The sequence below is a fragment of the Desmodus rotundus genome, chromosome 2 (assembly GCF_022682495.2).
Source record: "Desmodus rotundus isolate HL8 chromosome 2, HLdesRot8A.1, whole genome shotgun sequence".
NCBI classification, from domain to species: Eukaryota; Metazoa; Chordata; class Mammalia; order Chiroptera; family Phyllostomidae; genus Desmodus; species Desmodus rotundus.
The window spans coordinates 85,281,685-85,305,864 of NC_071388.1; the positions used below are offsets into that span (position 1 = coordinate 85,281,685).

General features: G+C 39.1%; 1 long non-coding RNA gene and 1 pseudogene across 2 annotated transcripts in view; one reads left to right on the forward strand and one right to left on the reverse strand.

Moving 5' to 3' along the window:
• The window catches only part of LOC139440539 (uncharacterized), a 121,277-nt gene that overhangs the window by 70,146 nt on the left and 26,951 nt on the right, over positions 1 to 24,180 (reverse strand). The window lies entirely within an intron of this gene.
• On the forward strand, positions 5,411 to 7,269 carry LOC112320440 (histamine N-methyltransferase pseudogene; annotated as a pseudogene).

Below are 24,180 nucleotides of genomic sequence, written 5' to 3' on the forward strand. Positions count from 1 at the left end.
AGATGTGTCTGTCACCTGGCAAAAGAGTTGAGAACTTCTACAGTGCAGAAGTTCTTAAAAACTTAAACCATTGACACCTTGCAAAACAATGTACTCTTATTCTCAGCTGCCTAGAGCTGAAAAATTCTGTTTCTCTCAAGGTTTCAGGCTTGTTAATAGCTACAGTTTTGTCTTCTGATATGTTGACACAATCTTTCTTGAATTAAGGCCACAATCTTTTTCTGGACCCGTTATTCACTCAGCATCCAGAAAAATCTCCATAAACCGTCTCCACATGACCTGACTAAACAAACTTACAAGTGCAAATAACTATAATTGTGTGTGAGGATATTTTGACAAGACACTGGCTTATATATCATTAAAATAACTCATGGATATACATTGGTTTTGTTGGAAAGCCATCGAACACTAACTTTCTGAAAGAAGGCCCAAAACATGGACATGTGAGTTCTTGACAGAGAATGTGAGGGTCCTCACCCAATCACACCACAAATTCCTCTACCTGTAATCCACATGGTAAGCATGAACTTGAGGCTATTAGAATGGAATAATGGAACCTATGGATCATATTTTTCACCCCTGCTGTTTGTAGTGCCTATCCATCCATAAATTTATAACCATGACTATCTAACTTATAGCTACCAGTAAATTTTCTTTTTTTTAATTTAGTGTTGTTCAGTTACAGTTGCTTGCTTTTTTCCCCATTGCTCTCCCCTGCCCCTCCCCACCACCACTCCCACAGTCAATCCCGCCATTGTCCATGCCCATGAGTCCTCTATTTGTGCTCCTTGACTGACCCTTCCCCTCCTTGCCACTGTTATCCCCCTCCACCCTCCCCTCTGGTTGCTGTCAGTTTGTTCTTTATTTCCAATTCTCTGGTTCTATTTTGCTTGCTTGTTTGTTTTGTTGATTAGGTTCCACTTATAGGTGAGATCATATGGCATTTGTCTTTCACCACCTGGTTTATTTCACTTAGCATAATGCTCTCTGGTTCCATCCATGCTATTACAAAGGGCAAGAGTTCCTTCTTTCTTTCTGCTGCATAGTGTTCCATTGTGTAAATGTTCCACAGTTTTTTGATCCACTCATTTACTGATGGGCACTTAGGGTGTTTCCAGCACTTGGCTATTGTAAATAATGCTGCTATGAACATCGGGGTTCATAGGTTCTTTTGAATTGGTGATACAGGATTCTTTAGATAAGACTCGATCGCCTGACATACTTGCAACATTTTCTCAAATTCTCACTGAGGACTATATCATTACAAAATCAAATTTTAGCCCCCTTCTTTTTACCATATTCATCTGAAATACAGCAAACACTTGATGGTTCCCTAAACAAGGCAACATATCTTAAACATTCCATTACTATTTGTCACTGTGATCACAAGAGATTGAAAAGTCCTTCAATTTTTGCTTAAACCACCGGGGATAACTATTCCTCCGGCACTCAGAGCGGTCCTGGAAGTGCACTGAATTTGGTGGCCCACAACAGGATGTGACTCACGTGGGACCAGGAGAGTGTCTATCTTGACTTACCTAAGGAAAGCCAATTAGAATCCCCTTCAAGGGTTGAAAAGGCTTCCAAAGGAAAGATACTTTCTGGGAGATCATACTCTTTCAGGACCAGTTATGTCTGGAGCTTCCAGGAGCCACCTTGACAGCACATGGAGGAGCCTAAGAATAAAGCCAAGAAGAGACAGGCACAGTATGATTCAGAGTTGTGCCCTCTACAAATGTTGCCGCCAGCCACATGTGGCATTTCCTTGGTTGCTAATAGTCACACTTCAAATGGTCAATATACAGGCTGTCATACTGAACAGTTCAGAGACAGAACATTTCTTTTAACATAAAACATTTTATCAGACAGCATGATCTAGATGGAGAAAAAGTCCTAATTCCACCTTTTATATCTTTGCATCCAGTCTTACCTAAATCTGAACCCATGTTAAATTCAATTTTAGTTTAAGCTCAAAATAATGAAATCTTGTTGAAGTTATATTTCTGACCTTTGAAAAAATTATGGGCAGAAACTGGATCTCAGGCCTGTTTCCCAGGAGCAGTATCAAAAAAGAGACAACCTTCTCACATTTTCCTAATTCCTTCCCATGACTTTTCCTGACAAAACTCAGCCTCACCCTCCCCTTCATAAAAAGAAACAAAAAACAACTTTCCTTTCTCCTTGGAAGGAGATCTAGGGGTAGGGGTTTGGGAGATGTTACCAAAAAACCAGTCTCTACACTCCAAAAATAAACAAAGCTAGACCTTAGTTAGAACTAATAGTAAGGAAAAGAGCTGAGCTCCATTCTGATTTGCACAGAGGTGAGCGGGGGTTTTAAAAAGAGAATAAGGTATGGGGGAGGGCTGAAGCAGGGACTCTACAAAGGGCAGGTCAGTATAAACGTGACTTGACCAGCCGGGCCTGCTAGCTGGGAGATTACTGAAGTTATCCTTCCACGGAGACAGGAAGACAGAGGCCCTAGCCTTCTTCACGATTACATCTCAGAGGAATGGCTTTCAGATCCTTGAGAAACACACTTCTGACTTGGAGGAGACACATCTACATCTCAATCCGTTAGAGAAAGGATTCACAGCTGTAAACCTTTTCTAGTAAATGTTCTAAGAAAGCGAGGCTAAATCAACAGTAGATTCTTCTGACAGCTCTAAGCTTTTCCAGACAAGGAGTTCAAAGGGGACTTGGTTGTCCCCGAAACACCTGGCCTTAGGCTGCTAGGAGCCATGTTAAATTAAAGCTTGCCCAAGCTTCTTAGCTCAGGGATTTGAATGGAGTATGTGTGCCGAGAGTTCTTTGCAGTTTTCACTACCCAGATTTTTCCAGAATGAATAGCCAAGCATGAATTATGTAATTTAGTCCACAAGGCAACACTCTGGTGTAGATATCATCATTCCCGTTTCACAGGGAAGGGAACCAAAGCTCAGAGGGCCTAAATCACTTGTCCAGTTCACCTCCTAATAAATTAAAAATCACATTAGGACCCAGATTTCTCTGAGAAAAGATTGTGTTTTTCTTCACATCACCTATAACTTTGTCTCCCTACAGATCTCCCTAATTTTTCATGCATGTTTCTATAACTAGTTTTCACAAAAATGCTCTTGCCTTTAAATGACAAAGCCCACAAGATGTGACTAGGAAAAAAGAACCCTCACAAAATGTCAGAAACTTGTGATTAACAGGCAGCAGGTGTACAAACGGAAAGTGTGCGACTCACATCCATTGTCATCTCGGCAAATGGCTTGGTCCCAAAGTTGCTGAAGGGGGAAATTTGATTATCTTTGCTTCCCCAGAAGACTGATAAATCGAATTCACACTGCTCTCGTTCCAGATACAGCCTGAATCTTCCATAGGATTTTAATCAGCAGCAGCATTATGTAGCATATGGGAGCTATTTGGCTGAAAGGAGACTCCAACTGTCACAAGTACACCCACCCGACGTGAAAGGAAAATAATGTTACCAAATAATGGGACTTTCTTATCCACAGAGCAGCTCCCCTCTGAGAAACTCCGAGGTTTACTATCCCATATCCTCACAACCTCCTGTTAGGTGGGTCAGAGAACCGCTTGACTATGTTCCTGGATGCTTACTGGCTGCTTCCACCAACATTTTAACCTCTTTCATAGCTCTTTCTCTACTCCCATCTATAAGTCCTATCTCTTCTCACCTTCCTGTACCTTCTCTTTAGTTTAATGAAAAACTTTTACTCATCCCTCCCCATTTACACTTCTCTATCCTTTACTCTTCTTTCTCTGTACTAATTTTCTGCCTTGTCTACCCTATTTTATGAAAATCATAGATGGGAAATCAGGATTTATACAACAATCAAGTCTCCAGCTCAATTCTATTACCCTATTGCTCCATATTGATGGTCAGATGTAGAGGTCACTTCACTTACCCATTCCCATAGTCACCAAAAGTTAGTGACGTTTGTTTCAGGATTCAAAGAGAGTAATACGTTGCCCTTTCCTTCAAGCTGGAAGGAAAATATAAACAGCTAGTGGCAATGCCATGGTGTAAGTGTCATCATCTTGCGGAGCCCGTTGAAGTACAGGAAAAACAAAGAAGGTTAGAGGGGAGCTGTCTGTGATGGCTGGTTCCCAGAGCTTTCAGGCTCGGTTCCAGAGCCACACTCAGGAATCAAACCTAAGACTGCTTTCCATTCCCCTTCTCTCTCCCTCTAGACCTTTCTCACATGTCTCAACAACCACACAATCAGAACGGTTCAGAAGTGTATTATGAGAGATGGCTAAACGCTCTTACACACACCTGGGAATGGCATTAACCAAGCTCACCTGTGAGTTCCTCAGTCAGCTTTTTATTTTAAGTAACTAAGGAGTGAAATCTAAAGCTTTTGGCATATATATATATATTATTGTAGGAAATGTGAAGAATGAACCACGGGTGCTATTAAGAAGCAAAACAGGATTTTAAAATAAAGTGTCAAGACCCGTGCTTCCCATCCCTGTGTTTTGTCCAAAATGTTCAATCCAAAGTGGCGAGCTGGCAAAGGTCAGTTTTCTGCCCCCAGGTAACAGACAGACTTTATCAGATGACAGAGAGAAGGATGACTGAAAAGAGAAATGGCCATGAATGACATACTCCTAAGTGCTGAACCATGTCAGAAAATGTGATTTCCTTCCCCTGACCCTAGACCTAGTTAACTGACTCCAAAAACTCAACTGCCAAAAGTTCTAGGAGGCACTTTCTGTACCACGGTATTGCCATCAAAGCGCTCAAGCCAGGAAAATGAAAGCCTAAAGTAATGGGTGCTTACAAAAGAAAATCGATATTGATTCTGTACAAGGATGGAAATTCATTAAAAGAGAATTATTTCTTCAGAATCAATAATGGAAAAAAACCCCAACAAACAAACAAGAAAAAAAAAAACCCTTCTCCATTAGCAACGGACTTTAGGAACAATCAGGCACAAGAACAATTCTGGGAGTCTCAGATAAGGCCTGATGATGAGACTCTAATCACCTGGGATTCTGAGAGGAGTGATAGTATTGAGGTTTTATACTGAGTGCAATGTTTTGGTAGTGAATTGGGTCAAGGTAAGATTGTAATATAATCTATTAAGATTTTTTAATTGAAGATATAATATTTTTTCTCCATATAAGCACAGTACCTGGGACAAAATGATGCTAAATAAATGTTTGTAGTATACATGAATGAGTACATAAATTGATACTATAATCAAATGCTCCAAAGCAAGATTAAAAACTACTTGCTTAAAAAATTATAAAAAAACCAACAGACAGGTCCTTGACTTATGATGGTTCTACTTTATGATGGTGCAAAAATGATATTCCTTCAGTGGAAACCTTACTTCAGATTTTGGATTTTGATCTTTTCTTGGGCTAGCGATACGCAGTATGATACTCTCTCGTGATGATGGGCGGCGGCAGTGAGCTGCGCGGCAGGGAGCTCCAGCTCCCAGTCAGGCACACAGTTACGAGGACAAACAACAGATATTCTACAGTGTACTGTGGTGCCAGCGTTTTATGGATATTTTGTGTTTGCACATTCCCATCACGTCTACAAAATGCCCAGCTCTATCTCCCACTCTGGCGAGAAGAAGAGAGAGGCAATTACTCTCGAGATGGAACTCAAGGTAAGTGTCCCACTGTGGGCTAATGTAACTATTCTGAGCATATTTAATGTACGCTATGCTAAGCTATGGCATCCAGTAGGTTTGGTGTATTAATTGCATTTTTGACTTATGATATTTATTATAAATCTATGATGGGTTTATCCATCAAAAGCCATACGCAAGGGACTAATGAGAAAGCTATGCACAAAAAGTGCCAAATTCACGCGTTAACCTCCCAACAACTTTGTTAATCTTGATTTGTACAGACAACACTGCTATTGCAAACCTGACATATATTAGGGTAACTGGCTAACTGTTCAACAAGGAACCCCCCAAAAGCCCCACTCTCTTCACACAATGGGATGTTCTTTTTTGCTGCCACAGGCGTCCAGTGGCAGAAGTAGGATCTGGGGACAAAGAGCTCTGAACCATGAAGTTATTCAGGGACCCTAATCTCTTTTATCTGTATTGGTTCTTCCATCTACTATTACCTCAAAGTTCTCCACTGGGTCTCCTACATTCATCCAGCAAATGGTGGAAGACAGAAAGCCTGTGGCAGTTGCTGGAGGAGGTCTGTGGTCCAGGCATGAAGATGCGGACATCACCTCTGCCCACATTCCACTGGTCAGGACTCAGTATTTGACTCTAAGGTAGAAGGGCTGGAGAGTTTCATTTTCATAAACAAGTAACAGGCACTGTCCGTTTTTAAGCAAAGAAATGACCAAGATGAAAGTGGGGAATAGTATTAGCCATGCAGATAAATTCGCAAGATTATACACTAGAGACAGGGAGCCTTGCTAAGCAGCGATTGCCGAGAAAACCAGACCTGGCATCTGCCACGAGGAGCTGCTTCCTGATCACAACAGATCTGTTGAATTTTTTCAGAGATTTCTCAACAGTCCCATCCATGGAACACCGGGGCATACAGGAATCCATGAACAAGCAGCTTCCAGGCATAATAACAAGGATTGGAGACAGAAAGCAAAAACTTAAGGTTCTAAGCATCGGGGAGAGATGCTAGTGAAACGGATACTCAAATTCTCCCCGAAGTGTATGTAGGCTCAATATCAAGGAGTTCATATCAACAATGAAGCTGTTGAACAAAGGGCTGAACAAATCACCAGGTACAAAGAGTGTGTAGCCAAGTCATCAAACCTCGAGAACATGAAGTTTGCTTGGCATAGGAGACATCATCTGAATATCAAAATAGAATGATGGAGAAAAAAGAATTTCAGAAGTGGGACTTTATTCATATGATTCAGATGGTGTATTATGTTAAAGGTACCTCAATTACCCTGAAACTCTTCCATCTCTTAGCTATATTTCTTATTATTCTTGTGCCAGGAACCAGTTGCTGGGACAAACTATGGTGACCTCTTCCAGTACGTAAGACCGACTGGTCTCACTGAGATGCTGGACAAGTTGGGGAGTAAGTATGAGTGCTATCACCTTCTGTCCACCGCGGGCTTATCTGACAGTGTTATGAAAATGGAGACCTGCTTTGGCATTTTTTGACAGAAACCTGCCACTTTAATACAAAAGCACCACCTGATCTCAAAGCAGAAATTGGGAAAGATCTGCAAGAGCCTAAATTAGTATAAAAAAAGACAGAAAGTTTCCTTTTAATAATAGTCTGAGTTTCATAGTGGTTGAGGCATAAATATTAATCATGAGAGTATATTAAAATTTTCATTTTAAACAATGTTATTTATTTTTATATTAAAATTAGAAATACATCCTATAATATAAATAGAGCACTGCCTCTTATATGTAAAATGTAGAAAATACCAAGCATTCTTGGACTTCTATGTACAATCATATATGATATCACTGGCCCTTCTTCACCCCTTCTCCAGGGAAAGAGACCACATGCAGGCTAAATACCACATAAACTAGAAAATGAAACAACTAATTTCACTGGCTGATTGACAATAAAATCCTTTCCATTTGTCGATTGTACTGGAATTTCCTAGAACATCAGTAAAGTGTGTGCTATGGATTCTTTAAATACTAGAAAAGTATATGATTGTTGATACGTTGAACACTAAGAAAGTGCTCATCTTCCCCCTTTTGTGAAGAAGCATTTGTCCTGTACGTTCTCCTATTGCCGTCTCTATCTTGTTTTTATTGATTACTACAAGTAAGCACTTTTAAGATATTACAATTTTTTAAAAAGCTATTGTAGTAATATGGGGGGTGGGGGGGGGAAGAAGCCCAGACCAACATAGCAGAAAAAAAATGACAGATATGAAAGATATATTGACTGATTGAGCAGAAAAGAATGAAATGGTAGTCTTCGGTTCTATGCATGTATATTTAAATTTGAGTTGTCTTTTACTTAAATGATACATGTTTGCTGGTTTGGTACATTTTTCCCCCACTGGGACTAGGAAGATAAACAAAGATTTGGATGTGAAGAAGAGTGAATAAAATATGGAATCTGTGGGAAGTGAGGGAAACCTGATGAGGAATCAAGGAAAACAAACAAACAAAAGGAATGTTTTGGGATACTGAAGTTTTTGAAATAATGTGTGACAGGAAATTGTGTCAAGATTAAAAAAATTACACCCAGAATATCTCCCCATATTTTTTATGTTGCTATTCACCATACTGTCAAACATTCAGATGCAAATAAAATGCTTGAGTAAATAATTCCATTTTAACTGTGACAGCTGGCTTACAGTACACATTTTGGGGGGATTCTGTAAAGATGTTATTTTTACTACTTTGAACACAAAAATTTTACCTGGGGAGGCTAACTGGTGTCCAATTAATCAGATTTATCTAATGGAAATTAGTTTTAATCACATTAATGGTATGCATTATAGGAATTGACTAAGGCTCAGTAAGTTTAAAATACACAATGTAAAGCCCATTACTTAGACAAAAAAAAAAAAAAAAGAAAAGAAAAAGGGTGCCATTAATCATTGGGAAACAAATATGTACTTTTGAAAGCCTTCCTGCAGCCTCTCCGCAGTTTGTGAGAGATGCAGACACAGCAGCGGGGCTGAGCACCCGGCAATCCATTAGTGACAGTGACAGGCAGAGCGAGGAACCGAATGTGCACAAGCATTTCAGCCTCCTCACACATGCCAGCCTCTCCGCTTGAGTCACACCTGGGACCGATTACCAGGGAATTCCCGGATGTTCTTCTATGGAGTACCAGTCAAGGTGAAAAAAGAAAGGATATTTCTTTTCTTTGGGCCTTCTGCACATTTAATTCTTCTCACAGGAAGAAACAAATTTACATCTATCTCTCAATCGTTCAATATAAAATGTGTAGGGATACTTTCAGGCATCTATGTTATCTCTAGGCAACAGGAATATTTTTAATAAAATTGCCATTAATTGTTCAACAATCATGCAATAATCTACATACATAAGTCCTCTATGAAAATGAATGTCTTTATTATACATATGCATGAAGTAGAATTTGAAATGTTTAAACACACACATTTAATATACTTCCAAATAGTGTAAGGATTTGGAGTGCAAAATGGAGAAGATTCCCTAAACAGGAATATGCCATTGCTACCAAATAAGAGTGCCAATGAATATTTGAGCCACTATGAACCAAGCAGTCCCCACTTAATCCCTTCACAACCAAATGAGGTAGGTACTAGCACTGTGCTCAGTTTACAGATGAGGAAATTAAAACATAAAGTGATAAAGTGACTTACTGTAGGTCACACACTTTGAAAATGGAAGAGTAAGTGAAGGGCTGGACTGGATGCAGTGTCTGCCCTCTTAACTACTTGAGTGTCTTAGACCAAGAGCAGAGATTATTCCACCATCAGAAGCTGCCTGCGTGGTCTGTGCTTGGGCGGCAGGGCACAGGCAAGAAGAGGAGCGCAAGGGAGGAAGCAGGAGTGGTACGCAGTGACAAGGCCATGGACCAACGAGGACTACTAGAAACAACACAACTCTCGTTAATGATTCCAATAAAAAATGGTGATAGTCATAAGGCTCTGGATTTGATGATATATGCAAAAAGGTAATGATAAATCAGTTGGAGCCTCAACTAATGGCATCTATTTTCTGTCTTTTGAAAAATAAATTACTGCTCAATACCCCTACATTGACAGAGACTGGGAAAGAAGAAACATTTGTTTAGTTGTAATTAACATCAGTCCTCCTTCCTGAGTTGTTGCTCAGTTGCCAAAGTATTGTATCTAGACTCTGTTTTTAGAAGCTTCTGCCAAGTATTATCCTCAATTTGTAGTTTCCTCAGTAAAATTCATTGTTACATTTTCCTGGGTACGGACTGTTCTACGTCAACACACGTTTCTATAAGACCAATTGGCTCATATTTTTCCCCTTGATAAACAAAAACAAATCTCACAGCCTTACCTACACAGTTAAATCTCTTTGGCACTATTACTCATAGTGGAGCTGCGATCACTCATACACTTTATAACTTTTAATGAAGTAACTAATCTTTATTTCATAAAACTAGAAGGTAGATAATAGAGAACTGTCTGTTGGCATATTAAAATTTATAAGTGTGCATGATGCACACATCCTTTTTATACTTTCTTAAAGTGGATAAATGGATAGATAAGTAATACATATATACCTACACATGTAATATAACGCAAAGTACCTCATCCTAGACTCTCTTGGAAGCAGATCCAGATACAAAAATCAGCACAATGGTCAATAAGAAGAGAGTGGTTTTAGGATAAAGACCTGTGGAAGGGAGCGGAGGGAAGCAGTTTGAGTAGGGGAAGAAGTAGAGGTGAGATGCAGGTCCCATGAAAGCCCCAGGTGACCACGTGCCTCAGGACTGAGATGGCCATTGGGGGTTGTCCCTAGTTGACACAAAGGATCTTCATATGCCAAAATATGATTAGTCATTGGGTGTAAGCTGCCCACGGAATATGTGGCCATGGGCAAGTCAGGTTCCTTTAATTGAGGCACTCCTCTAAATGGACCAAGAGTCTTCTTTTAGGAGCACTTTCAGCTCCTGGATGAATAAACATTTTATACTAAAGAAATATCTTTGTGGCATATCGAAGTATTCACCAAACAAACATGCAGCAACTCTGTAATATACAAAAATAAAAAAAACATGGGTATATATAACATATGAAGAGGGACCCAACAAAATGGAATAATCTTCTGGAGGGTGGACCTCTTGTAGTACTGGCTTCCCCCACTAGGTGAGTGTTCTAGGAACCCATCTGTGTCAGTGTACCAGCTGGAGTTGTTGTGAGAGGCTGCATTTGGCTTCAGTGAAATTTTTTGAAGACTCTTTTAAGTGTTTGCCCATTTCATGATGGGTGATTGATGAGCACCTGCCCACACTGTACTGAGTGTTCAGCAGTTTTCGACCAAAAATGGCATGATCCCTGTGTCCCATCATCCCTATTCACCTGATCTCACCACAAGTGACTTTTTCTTTGTTTCCTCAGATGAAAAAAAGTCCTCAAAAGGAAACATTTTGCCAATACAGAAGAAATTAAACAAACAAACAAACAAAAAACAGCAGAAGCACTAAAATACATCAAAATCAGACTTCTGGTCAAGACAGTGGCATAAGCAGATATGGCTCATCTCTTCACACAACCACGTCAAAATTACAAATGAACTATAGAACAATCATCACTCAGAAACATCAGAAATCAAATTGAAGTCTGACAACTACAGAATGAAAGAAACCACAACCATCCAAACTGATAGGAGGGGCTCAGACACAGGATGGGCTGGTCCCACACTCACATGTGGTAGATAAAAATTTGGGAGGGAAATATTGGGGGTGAGGAATCCCACCCCCACACCAGGCTCCATAGCCCAGGGTTTCAGTGCCAGGAAGATAAGTCCCCATAAATTCTGACAACAAAAAACAGCAGGAATTGAGTCAGTGGAAGAAACTGCTGGAGCCCTAAGCAGTTCCTTTTAAAGAACCCACACACAGACTCACCTACTCAGACTCACTCCCTTTGAGTTGTAGCACCAGGGTAGCAGCTTGAAACACCGGCACACTAGGAGAAACCAAAGTGTCTGGCATCAAGGCCAGCAGAGGCCATTCCCTTTTCTAAACCCTCCCCCGATAGAGTCACAAAGCCAGCAATCTGGTGCCACATCTGAGACTCCATCAACAAAGCTAACACTATTTGACCTGCCTTGGAGATCACCAGGTACTCTGGTGCACCCAAATTATGGGCCCACCCAAACTGCTTTTCCATATGAATGTCTAGTCTTGGTTCATACTCCACAACTTCCTAAATCCTCTCAAATAAGTAGCAGCTGGCCAGAGTGAGCTACAGGCCTGGCACTAGCAGCAGCCAGCCTAGATTCACATCTTGGCTTTGCCTGGGAATCTCCAAGACCAGCACAAGTAGCAGCCATCTCAGATTGCTCTTAAGCTCAGGAGGAGTGGCCCTGGGCAAGACACAGATGGGAGCTGACCTTGACCTGCACCACCTGGTAAACCACAAGAGCAGCACACCCAGTGGACAGCCACAGACCATGTCAGAGCACCACCAACCTGCCCTTGAACAGCTGATCCTCCACGGAGGGCAGAGGTTGGTAGAAACTTGTCACAGCCAGTCCTTGCAACTGATTGGCCTTGGTAAATCCCTCCCATTGATCTGCCAACAGCAACCAAGTCTCAACTACAAGAAGAGGGTGTACTCAGCCCACACAAAGAGCACACCTTGAGTACCCAGCTTGGGTGACAGGGGAGGCTGTGCTACTGGACCCTACAGGACACCTATTACATTAGGTCACATTACTGAGACACAGAGTCAAAGCAGCTCTAATTAATACATAGAAACAAACACAGGGAGGCTGCAGAAATAAGGAGACAAAGAAACATGACAGAACAGATCAAAACTCCAAAAAAGAACTAAACAAAATTGAGATGAGTAATCTATCAGATGCAGAGTTCAAAACCCTTGTTATAAGGATAATCAAGGAACTTAGTAGGGACCTCAACAGCCAAAAAAAGACCTACTCAGAAATGAAGGACTCACTAATTGAAATAAAGAACAATTTACAGGAAAACAATAGCACAGTGGATGAAGCCAAGAGTCAAATCAATGATTTGGAACATAAGAAAGCAAAAAACAACTAATCAGGACAAGAAGAAGAAAAGAGAATCCAAAGCAATGATGATAGTATAAGCAGCCTCTGGGACAACTTCAAGAGGTTCAATATATGCATCATAAGGGTGCCAGAAGGAGGAGAGAAAGAACAAGAAATTGAAAATCTATTTGAAAAAAATAATGAAAGAAAACCTCCCTAATTTGGTGAAGGAAATAGACATGCAAGTCCAAGAAGCACAGAGAGTCTCAAACAATATGGAAGCAAAGAAGTCTATGCCAAGACACATCATAATTAAAAGACCAAAAGTTAAAGATAAAGAGAGACTCTTAAAAGCAAGAGAAAAGCAGTTGGTTACCTACAGGGTAGTTCCCATGAGACTGTCAGTTGATTTCTTAAAAGAAACTATGTAGGCTAGAAGGGACTGGCAAGAAATATTCAAAGTCATGAAAAGCAATCTATAGATTGCTTTAGGTAGTATGGACATTTTAATGATTTTCATTCTTCCAGTCCATGAACATGATATATGCTTCCAGTTCGTTGTATCTTCCTCTGTTTCTTTCTTCAGTGTTCCATGGTTTTCTGAGTACAGACCTTCTACCTCCTTGGTTAAATTTATTCCTAGGTACTTTATTTTTATTGTTGCTATAGTAAATGGGATTTTTTTCCCCCTAGTTTATCTTCCTGATAGTTCACTTTTGGTATACAAAAAATGCCATATATTTCTGAATATTGACTTTGTATTCCACTACTTTGCCCAATTCATTTATTAGGTCAATTAATTGGCGGGGGGGTTCTATGTACACTATCATATCATCTGCAAATAATGACAGTTTTACTTCCTCCTTCCCAATTTGGATGCCTTTTATTTCTTTCTCTTGTCTGATCACTTTGGCTAGAACTTTGAATACCATGTTGAATAAGAGTGGTGAAAGCAGATACTCTTGTCTTCTCCATGATCTTAAGGGAAAAGCTTTTTAGTTTTTGCCCATTGAGTATGATGTTGGCTGTAGGTCTCTCATATATGGCCTTTATCATGTTGAGGTATGCTCCCTCTACTCCCACTTTGCTGAGTGTTTTTATCATAAATGGGTGCAGTACCTTATCAAATGCTTTTTCAGCATCTATTGATATGATCATGTGATTTTTGTCTTTCCTGTTGTTTATGTGATATATTATGTTTATTGATTTGCGAATGTTGTACATCCTTGCATCCCTGGGATGAATCCCATTTGATCATGGTGTATGATCTTTTTAATGTATTGCTGGATCTGGTTTGCTAGTGTTTTATTGAGGATTTTAGCATCTATGTTCATCAGAGATACTGGCCTGTAATTTTCTTTCTTTGTTGTGTCTTTACTTGGTTTTGGAAATAGGATAATACTGGCTTCATAAAAAGAATATGGAAGTATTTTGTCTTCTTGAATTTTTTGGAATAGTTTGAGAAGAATAGGAGTTAGTTCCTCTTTGAATGTTTGGTAAAATTTGCCTGTGAAGCCATCCAACATAGGCCTTTTGTGTGCTAGGAGTTTTTTGATTACTACTTTGATTTCACTAGTTTTTATCAGTCTATTCAGGCTTTGTGTTTCTATAAATTTATCCATTTCACCCATCCATTTCTGGTGTCTGATATCTTGTATGCTATTTTACAGGAGCTGCTGTCTCCTCCTTCAGAATCCATCCCTGATGTCATTTGGTGCTTCAGTCTAGCTTTAGGCAGCCTGGTTAAGGCTACAAGCATCCTCAGTCTATCTTTGGCTGGTCTTTGCCATTCTGCCCTGCTGGCTTTTTATCAGTATAAGGCCCAGGGCTGGTTCATCTAATACCCAACAACACCACATCTACCACCTCCACCTGCCTCCAGAGGGGGCCTCTGCTGCAACAGGTGGTTGGGATCCCTGGATCACACCCCTGGAAGTTGCTGTTCAACCTTCAAGGAAGATGGTGGGTATTCTTTAGGGATTCTTATGTTCCCTCATATTAGTCTTATGTAAACATTATTAGCTTTTATAAACCAATCAAAATGCAGCTCTTTAAGAGATTTTATATCTAATTTATTTATTTTTCCAAATGTTAGAGAATATTTTTAAAAAATGAGTATAGGCTTTTCTCAGTTACAGACACATAGATACATCTTTTAACTTTAGTTCTATACTCTTAGTTATGAATTGAAATAAACACAGAGAACAAAACTTACAAATCTAGAACTCAAAGAGTTCTTTGCCATTCCAGTGGAAGTTGCTATATTCTTGAATAAACAAGCAAACCAACAAACAAAATTTTCTGTCATCTCTCACCCAACTAAATGGGTCTCTACCAAAAGAAGATCATCAAATAGGCAAGCCATAAAACCTAATTCACAAATATTCCTGGCAAATAAATTATGGGTTACATAAAATCCAGTACCAGAAATAAAACCAAAAGCACAGAATCTGGAGCAGGGATGTGGGGGACAAGAAACAAAGAGTCAGTGAAAGTTCTAGTGCAACATAGGATTTGCATCAGGAACAAAGAAAATATGCTTATTCTCATGCTACACAGTTAATTGATTCTGAAATGTGCATTTATTTGGATATTTTGGTGGAACCTCCAAAGTTATCAAAGCACAGTGTTCCAAATTTAAAAATATGAGATTGGTTTGACAACCAATGGTTGTTGGCACTAATTCAACCCTAACAGGAATCCTCGTTTTGGGTTGTAGTGAAGAAAGAAATTTTATTCAGTGCAAAACTGCTCAATGGTGACACAGCAGGGCTGTGAGGCAGCCCTAGGGCCAAGCAGTCATGAGATCAGTCCCCTCTTCCGCCAGGCAGCTCAGCTCAGCTCAGCTCTGCTCAGCTCTGCTTTGCTTTAGTCTGTCTTTCTGCTCCTGTGCAGGTCTGCCCCTTTCTGTGCTGGGGAGATGTCTGTGGTGTTTAAACTCCAGGTGGGGAATGTAGTGCTCAGTTTTTGGTAGAAATGGCATGTGTGTTTCCAGAACCAGAGGGGAGCTGGATTATATAGATAGAAGTCCCCACCCCTGGTCCCTGATTAGTCTTGTCTTCATGCAACTGAGATTCTAAATTCTAAAGTGTCACAGTTTGCTTTGTCCAAAAGGAACAGTACTGATAGAGGTGTTCTGGGGGCTCAGAGCTACATAGCTCCAATTGCACAGGGAAAGCCTCAGTCCCATTGCCTGAAATAGGGCACCAGAACTCCTTTAGACAGGCTGGCTCAGGTGGCAGAATCACACTGCAGCAGTGTTTCAGTGTAGAGGCAAGTAGCTCAATGTAGGCTTCTTTCCTAAGTGTAATTTGCATGAAAGGCCCCCGTGCAGAAATGGCTGCTAAGCTCTGTTTTTTAAAATTTGAGTCTAGTCACCAGCAGCCCTTCTTAATAGGTGTCTTTTTTTCTCAGGACTCACAGAATAAACTTGTGAAAAGATTTATTCAACTCACTGATGAAGAAACTGGGAGGATTGTAAAATTGGTTCATTGATTCTATTTGTAAAAAATTATTAAATGATACCTAAACTCAGATCTCCTAGGAGAGAGCATTACAGTTTTGCAAGGCTCAAACTCAGACAGATTGTTCTTCCCATTTTAATGAAAGCTGTCCCGGCTCAAACATCCATTTCTGTCTGCCATGTCGATGCCACAGGCTATTCTACGCTAAACCCTGAGTATGCCTCCATCCATGTTGAGCTGCCTTTCTGGCTTATTCAGGTTATCTCCTAGAATACCTATCATTGTTTTAATTAGTATTTTGGTAACAAATTTTTGTTTTTATTAACTCGATTTGCTCAAAATGCACATTATTCACATATATATATATATACACATATAGATATATACACATACACACATATATATAGACATACACACACACACATATACACACACAGTATATGTAAATTTCCAGGTATGGATATAATGTGTTAGAGACTGAGTTTTCCTTCATCCATTATTTTTCATAAACTAAAAGTAGAAATAAAATGGATGAACTCAACCTCCGATAGGCTAAGGCAAAAACTTATCCTAATTTTTTTGAAAGAACAAAAATCTAAAGCCACTTTTATCTGGTGTCTACTATGATGGGGATTCATCCATGCATGGTGACTTGTCTTCCCTCCATCAGCCTTATTCTGACATATCAGAGCAATACTTTGGCAACTACAGGAAAGAACAAATATTGAAGCAAGAATCATTTTCAGACTTTTTCTTCTGCTAGTTGTCTAGGGAATTATACTCCAGTAAATAATAAAGCACTCTAAAACCTATTCTGAAAATTTTTCTGATTTAAAGTTTCTGACACAGCATGATATGTCTGATTGTGCCAATGAATTTTCCCCCTTAAGCCAAGAAAAACTGTACAACAATAATTACCTAATTAAGATTTGCATAATTTTGATTACTAAATTCCAAGAAAACTGTTGTAGTAACAGTATAACAATTTATCTAAGGCCAATTAAACTGTGTTTGCTTTCTGCTATAATTTATTTTAATCTAAAAGAGCACTGAACAGGATATGTCTAGTTGATGATTTAATTAACAGTATATTAAAGAGTTTGAAATTGTTATGATGCTGAAAACTTTAATGCCCTTTAAAGCTGGAATAAATCTAATCCTTACTCCCTAAAAAGTTTAGGTTTTTCACAAGTAAGGCTATTACTTAAAATGAGATCAATGTACTACAAAATGTAATGATTCTTGGGGTGTGCATTTAATAACTGAGAAAGGGAAAGAACACGGAAAAATAATTTTAGTGAAACAAAAAGGATTAGTTTAATGTCTTTGAAAGCCATACTGGAAAAACAGCAACACAAAGTCGAAACTCCATTTACTTTCTGAAATGGACAGAGCATTCAAGAACATAGAAAATAGGGTCAAAGAGAAGGTGTGATATGGATTTTGTTCAGGGTTTTTGATTCTTATGTTTTTCAAATATCTTTAAGACTATTCTTGGACAAGAGAAATTGGATGTTAAAATTTTCAGTGTTTCACAGTCCAAAATCAAAGTCACCAACACAATTAGTAAACAAAGAAAACCCCAGAGAAATATTGAGCTAGAGTCTTCCAATTACAGTGATAAAAATCTGAAAACATTTTCTTACTCCTTTGCTATGACCCTAGGTTAAAGAATGCATTGGTTTCATAGCTGTTAAATATGTGATCACATAATCAAACACTCATTTTATAATATCTACACACAGCATGAGAGGCTGTCAATATCCACACCTATCCATTTTAGGTTGAAACTTCAATTCTTCTTCCCAGTACTTCTGAACACGAAATCCAACTCTTCATCTGCCCATCTTTTAAATCTTGTTTAATCTACCAGTTGTGGGGGAGCTTTGCCCACAGAGCCCCGGTCCACCATGGATGAAAATAAGTCTACCAAGACATGATCTGCTTGGAGAGGAAAGATGGACAATCTCTCAAAGGAGAAGGGCCAAGAGCCTGTTTCTCTTTTAATGGGCTTTTACTGGGTTTAATTTGCATAGGAATACAGGGAATACACATAAAGCTCATCAATCATTGTCAGGCAGAAATGATCAAACAATAGATGACCTTCAAAGAACTCTGAGGGCTTATTCTGAGCCAGGGTCAGATAGTTAAAGGGCCATAAAACTTTGGGGAACAAACTCATTCCATGCATGGACTCTTATCAGAAAATGAGGGCATTCTTAGCAAAGCAGGTTTCAGAAGATTTTACGTAATCTTTCTCAGGCCTGATTGCCCTAGGGAACCTGCCCTTTCCAGCACAGGGCCACACCCAACTCGGCATTGTTTCAGGCTTAAATCCGACAGGGGAAGTAAGGCAGCCAAGAGATTAGGAGACTTCTTGCAGACAGAATGAGGACTCAGGCTCTGTCAAAGCCGAGGGGTGAGGGTCCATCACCCCCTTTTTCTATAGACCCCCAAGTCCTTCCCTGAGGGCCCCTTCATGACTGTGCTTGTCTTAGGTCGTCCCTCCTTTGAGGACTCTTACCTGTCATTGGCTAACCAGTCATCTGCCGAGGACAAAGCAGGGTGAGGTGAAAGGGGACAGAGGTGGTGCCCCTACGAGGAAGATAAGCTTTGTCTCCTAAGTGGCTTATGGTCCCAAGGTCTTTTTACTCAGCCTTAGCCATGGGGGGTTACAGCTTCTGAAACCAGGCAGGGTTCCCAACAATCAGTTAATTCTCTTTTAAGAGATAAAGCAACAAAATTCTATTTCCTTTTGACCTCTATGTTGTGACACATTCAGTTAAAAAATCATCACCAAAATTTCCTATTAAATTCAAGAGAATTACATTCACTTCCTTTAGAACCATTAATGTTTAGCATTTCCCAAGGACGATGGTTTCACACAGTTTTACAAAGCTGTCATCTATGACATTTTAAAGAGATTTGTCCTGAGCATTTCAGACTATAAAAAAACTTTGATATTTAACTAAAATATCATCAAATGGTGCCTGTCTTAATGTTTTTATCATTTTCTTAACATTTAAGACCTCTCCAAGCATTTATTTTCTTTTTAGAAACTAGACAACTACCACTCCAGATCAGTAATCCTTAATATTTTCCTCTTCCAACACCTGTTTATATGCACAATAGTCACAGACCCAGGTATTTCAGATTTAAAGTTGGGTTGCAGGCTAGGGGTTATACACATTTGCTAATGCAGACTAACACTAATTGCACTGATTTTTCACAACTGTTAGAGACAAATATGTGAGAACTGATGTACTTGATTATCATCACTAAAAACTAGCAAGTGTTTACTGCCTCACACAGAAAAATCCCACTCTCAGTTCTGCTCTCCTTGATATTTTGACTCAGAATATGTTAGAAATACCCAAAATGCACTGCAATGGGGCAATTGTCACCTTCACTGATTCCCCAGGCAGGAATCTCCATTACAGGTGAGTAAACAGTTTTTTAGCAACAGAAATGACTTACCCAAGATTGGTAATACAGATTGTCATTAAAACAAAAATGTCTTTTCTTCTCTACCACTAAGCTGTTCTTTATTATTCTTTTTTTGTTGTTTTTTTTTCTAAAGACCCCTGGGTATCCCAGATTCCTTTCTATAACTCCTTCCTAATTTTACTTATAGGTACTTCATGTTACCCTTGACTTTCTGAAACCTGAACAACTCTGGCTTTAGTATAAAATTTTAAGATTGGATAATCTTCATCTATACTGGAGTTGTATTATTAAAAACACTTTTTAACATATATGAAGCATTTTTAAATGACCAAATATTAAAAGAGTTCATTTCAAGTTATGTGGTCCAAAGCCATTAACTCACACCACTTTTTGCCTTTTTATGTTTACAATGAAAGGTTTTTTTCCCCAAGGGAAGTTCCCTGTATTTATAGTAACTCTTTTCCTGAGGCAAACTCTTGTTTGTCAGGACCCCTGAATTGCTTTCTTGCCTCAAGGAAGCAATCTTCCTGTATGACCAAAAAAAAAAAAAAAAAAAAATCTGTCATTAGATAAAGAAAGTGAATAAATCATCTGCAAAACAGTTAGGCAGTTTCAGGAATGATTATTGTTTTTGAACAGTTTTTATAATGGAGAATATTCCTTGAAGTTTCTTGTTTTGAGTTAGGAACTTAATACCTCTTGTTCTAAACTCCAAATCAAGGAAATGGGGCACCAAAGAATACAGAGGTTTGGAGTTTAGCAGTTTTAACATATGGACAATTTCCAGGCAACTTACAACTCTTGTATTTAGCTCATAAAATTTAAAAGTCCAATTTAAGATGTGTTAAGCTTATAGAGAGAAGGCTACTATTGAGAAGATGAAAAATATGAACCTAAACCTTTGTAATTATCATCATTAAGTAATCCATGGTATTTTTTTAATGGCCCTAATCTTATGGAATTTAGATTAAGTTCAGAAGTTGTTTCATGCCCACTTTACAGGTAGTTACAATGACATGGTCAAGTAATTCAAAACAATGTGTGCCAAATCTGAAAACAGTGTGAGATTTTGTTTGATTACTTAACCAATTTTATTATAGTAAAGATCCTTGATAAAGGCAGCAAGCCATTATAAATAAAAAATATCAAACATATCAATCCCTCAATGATATGTTTGATATTTTAAGAGATAAAATGTTAGTCTAACCATATCATGGGTGGACATTAAAGATTATCTTGTTTCTTTTTCTCTTTCTTTCTTGTTAAGAAAACAGATAAAGAGATCTTTATTCTGAAATAGGTTTCTATTTTTCAAAGGAAATTAAATGTGCAATCCTTCATACTAATTGGCATGCATAAAATATAATCTCGTTTCTTCTTTCATCTGATAATTAACAAACATCTATTACATAAACTCTCTCCTGGCTTCACAGTATTTACAGTCTAGTATGGATGGGCAATTATAAAAGGGTGTGAGATCATTTATAACAAGTACATAGAGGGATATTGGAGTCTTTTAAAAAGATACCTTTAATCTGAGTTCAGGGCCATAAAAGGTTTTCTGGAGGAACTGGAAATTTGGAAAAAAAAAAAAATATATATATATATATATCAGTTACTCAGGTGACACATGAGAAAAATATCTCCTAGGTAGAAGAAATAGCATAAACATCATGAAGGAGTTTCAGGAGGAGAGTTTAATGATAGAGATAAAAATATAGAGAGAAACACAGAGAGAGATTGATTAGAGCATCTGAGAAAGTAAAAAAATAAAATGATAGATAAATTAGAGAGGAAGCCAGTGGCCTTAATATGCAGGTGCTTTCACACCAACTTGAGCAAGGTTTTGCCTTTATCCCGAACAGCATGAAAAGTCATTAGAGGATTTTAAATACAAATATGACAAGATTAGATTTGTGGCTTGTAAGTGAGGACTATACCTGCTTGTGTGATGATTAACCTGGCTGCATGTGGAGAATAAATTAGAAGGAAACAATCTTGGTTATAAGACCATTTTAAAGTCTGTTGCCAAAATCTAAGTGGTACCCTAAACAGTCAGTTGTAGTAGTGCTGGGGAGTGTCCCCCACTGGCCAAGATCGCAGCAGAGGGAGGTTCTGACATTGAGCATACAGAAAGCTAGAAACCTAGATGGATATGGCCCCAGTGTGCCAAAAGCAAGCAAGATAATTGGATAGAAAATAAAGTCTTTCCCCTCTTTAGGTATCAGATTGGGGTGGGACCAGGGGAACAGGCACATGCTCCATAGAAGTAAAAATGGTGCAGGCAAGGTGCTGGACCAAAGAGGCCTGTCGATCCAACCTGGGAAGGAAGGGATTGGTTGAGAGGTTGACCTGAAGCATGCAAAAGTTTGAGAAGTTGATCAGTCATTATGAGACCAATTGGTCCATCCCAGTCCAAGCTAATATAATCTCTGGGGAACAAAGAAGCTCTCTCTTGCCCACCAGGTGGTGTTCTCACCAGTGTTTGCATGCTGTCTTTGGAGCACATGACTATAGCAGCCATATGGCCATGGCCATGCCCACAGGCAGGCTCCAGGAGGAAGCTGAAGTGGACAGCAGCTAGGAATAAACTAAGCTACCTGGTTGGGGCCCTAGACTGTTCAGCAGCTTCCTGCAGGCTCCAAAGGACAATACTTTAAAATGGAACAGGAACTCAGTCACTGGCTTTTATCTTGGCCTTGCTGAGTACATGGTTGGAGTTTCACCATGGCAGAAAGAGGATATGGACTTTATTTAGGGAGTCCACTGTTCCACCAGGTCATGCAGCACCTGAATAAAACCTCTTTCCTTTTGTACCAGCATCTGCCTCATGAGTTTGGCTTTTGTAGCAACAGGAAGCTGAACCTCCATTTTTATTCAGTTGCATAAGGAAAACACAGAGTCATCTAGATTGAGGAGTGGCTGTACACATAGAAAGATGTTTATAGAGAAATTCTTTTATGTGATTTGTGGATCCATTGACTTGGGGGAGCAAGGGAGATGGAGGAATCAAGAATAACTTCTCTCTGATTTAGGTGAAGGACATATGGAAGCAGCATTAACTGAGGGTGCAAAATGGTGCATCTTTGGTAGTTTAAAGGTGATTGTAGTTTTGGATACGCTATCTATGAGGTATCTTTGTGTTATTTGTGTGAATGTTCAATGTCAGAGTCAGAAATATAACAGAGATTTTTAGGATTCGTGTAGAGAATAATCTCAATCATCTAAGAGGGCTAAGAAGAGAACTTGAGAAGCCCCGATAATTAAGAGAAGTGTAGAGAATAAAAACCTGAAAAGGAAATTGAGGAGAAATCAGCATAAAATGAAGCAGTGGAGTATCATGGAATTCTAAGAAACTGATGTCACACTTGGGAGGCATAATAATGTCCCCCCAGAAATATCCAGTCATTAATTATCAGAAACTACGAATCTTGTACCCTACATGGCACAAGGAACCTCACACGTATGATTAAGGATCCTGAGATAGGAGATTTTACTAGATCATTATCCGAGTAAACCAAAAGCACTCCAGGGTTCTCAAGAGAGAGAAGTAGAAGGGTCAAAGTCAGAAGAGAACTGAGGTGGAAACAAGTGACAGAGAGATGAGCCAAGGAACACCAATGACCTGTAGAAGCCACAAAATACCAGGAAATGGATTTTCCCCTCGAAAAAGGAATGAAGTCCTTCCAGTTCATTTCAGACTTCTGATCTCCAGGACTGTAACATAGTAAATTTATGCTGCTTTTAGGCACTAATTTTGTGGTAATTTGTTAAATCAACAATGGGAAATGCACTATATTACATAAGAGCTGAATTTAGCAATATGGAATTCAATGGTGACATTTGAAAGGAAAGTATTCTTTAGAGGAAAAGTTGTGGGATCGCAGTGTTTTGAGTGATTTAAAACAGTAAATGACTTTTTTGGATCTTTTATTACATCTCTGCCCGAAGTGTTTCAAATTGATGGCTTCGTCAGCTCCAAGTCTGATGAGGCAGAAAGAAAACCCAAGGAATTCACCACTGTATTGTTTCCTGGGTCTCAAGATCCCTAGCTGGTCTGCCTTCCTCTTTCCACCTTTCACATATTTTTGTGTTTGCTTTATGTATAATGTTCAGGGCTTTTAGTTATACTTAGCAGAAGGAATAAGGGAAAATATCCCAAATTTATTTTTTAAATTTAAATTTTAACTTCTTGCTCATCTGTGTTTTCCACAATTTTTCCATTGTGTTAGAGTAGGCAGCTCATTATTAACGAAGAAAGGAAGTAAATGGAACTAGACATATAATTAAGCCAGATTAACTAGGAAGGGGAAGCCTCAAAGTCACTCTGAGCATCCAAGTGGACAAAAAAGAGCAACTTTCCAATATCCCCAGGGAACAATGGGTCCCTTCCCATAGGTTACCAAGGGGAGGGAGAGCCAGTGAAGGGGAATTCCTTTGCTAGGTACATGCACAGGAGAAACCAAAATGGCAAGTATAAAGGTGAGGAGTCTAGCCTGGGAGAATGTGAGGATAGGATCAGATAGGATAAGGACACAAAACCCCTGGAAGATTCAGGAAACATATTGGAAAGAGGGACAGCCCAGCACAGGCATGTGAAGAATTAGGAAGAAGGTTGGAAGGTTTAAAGG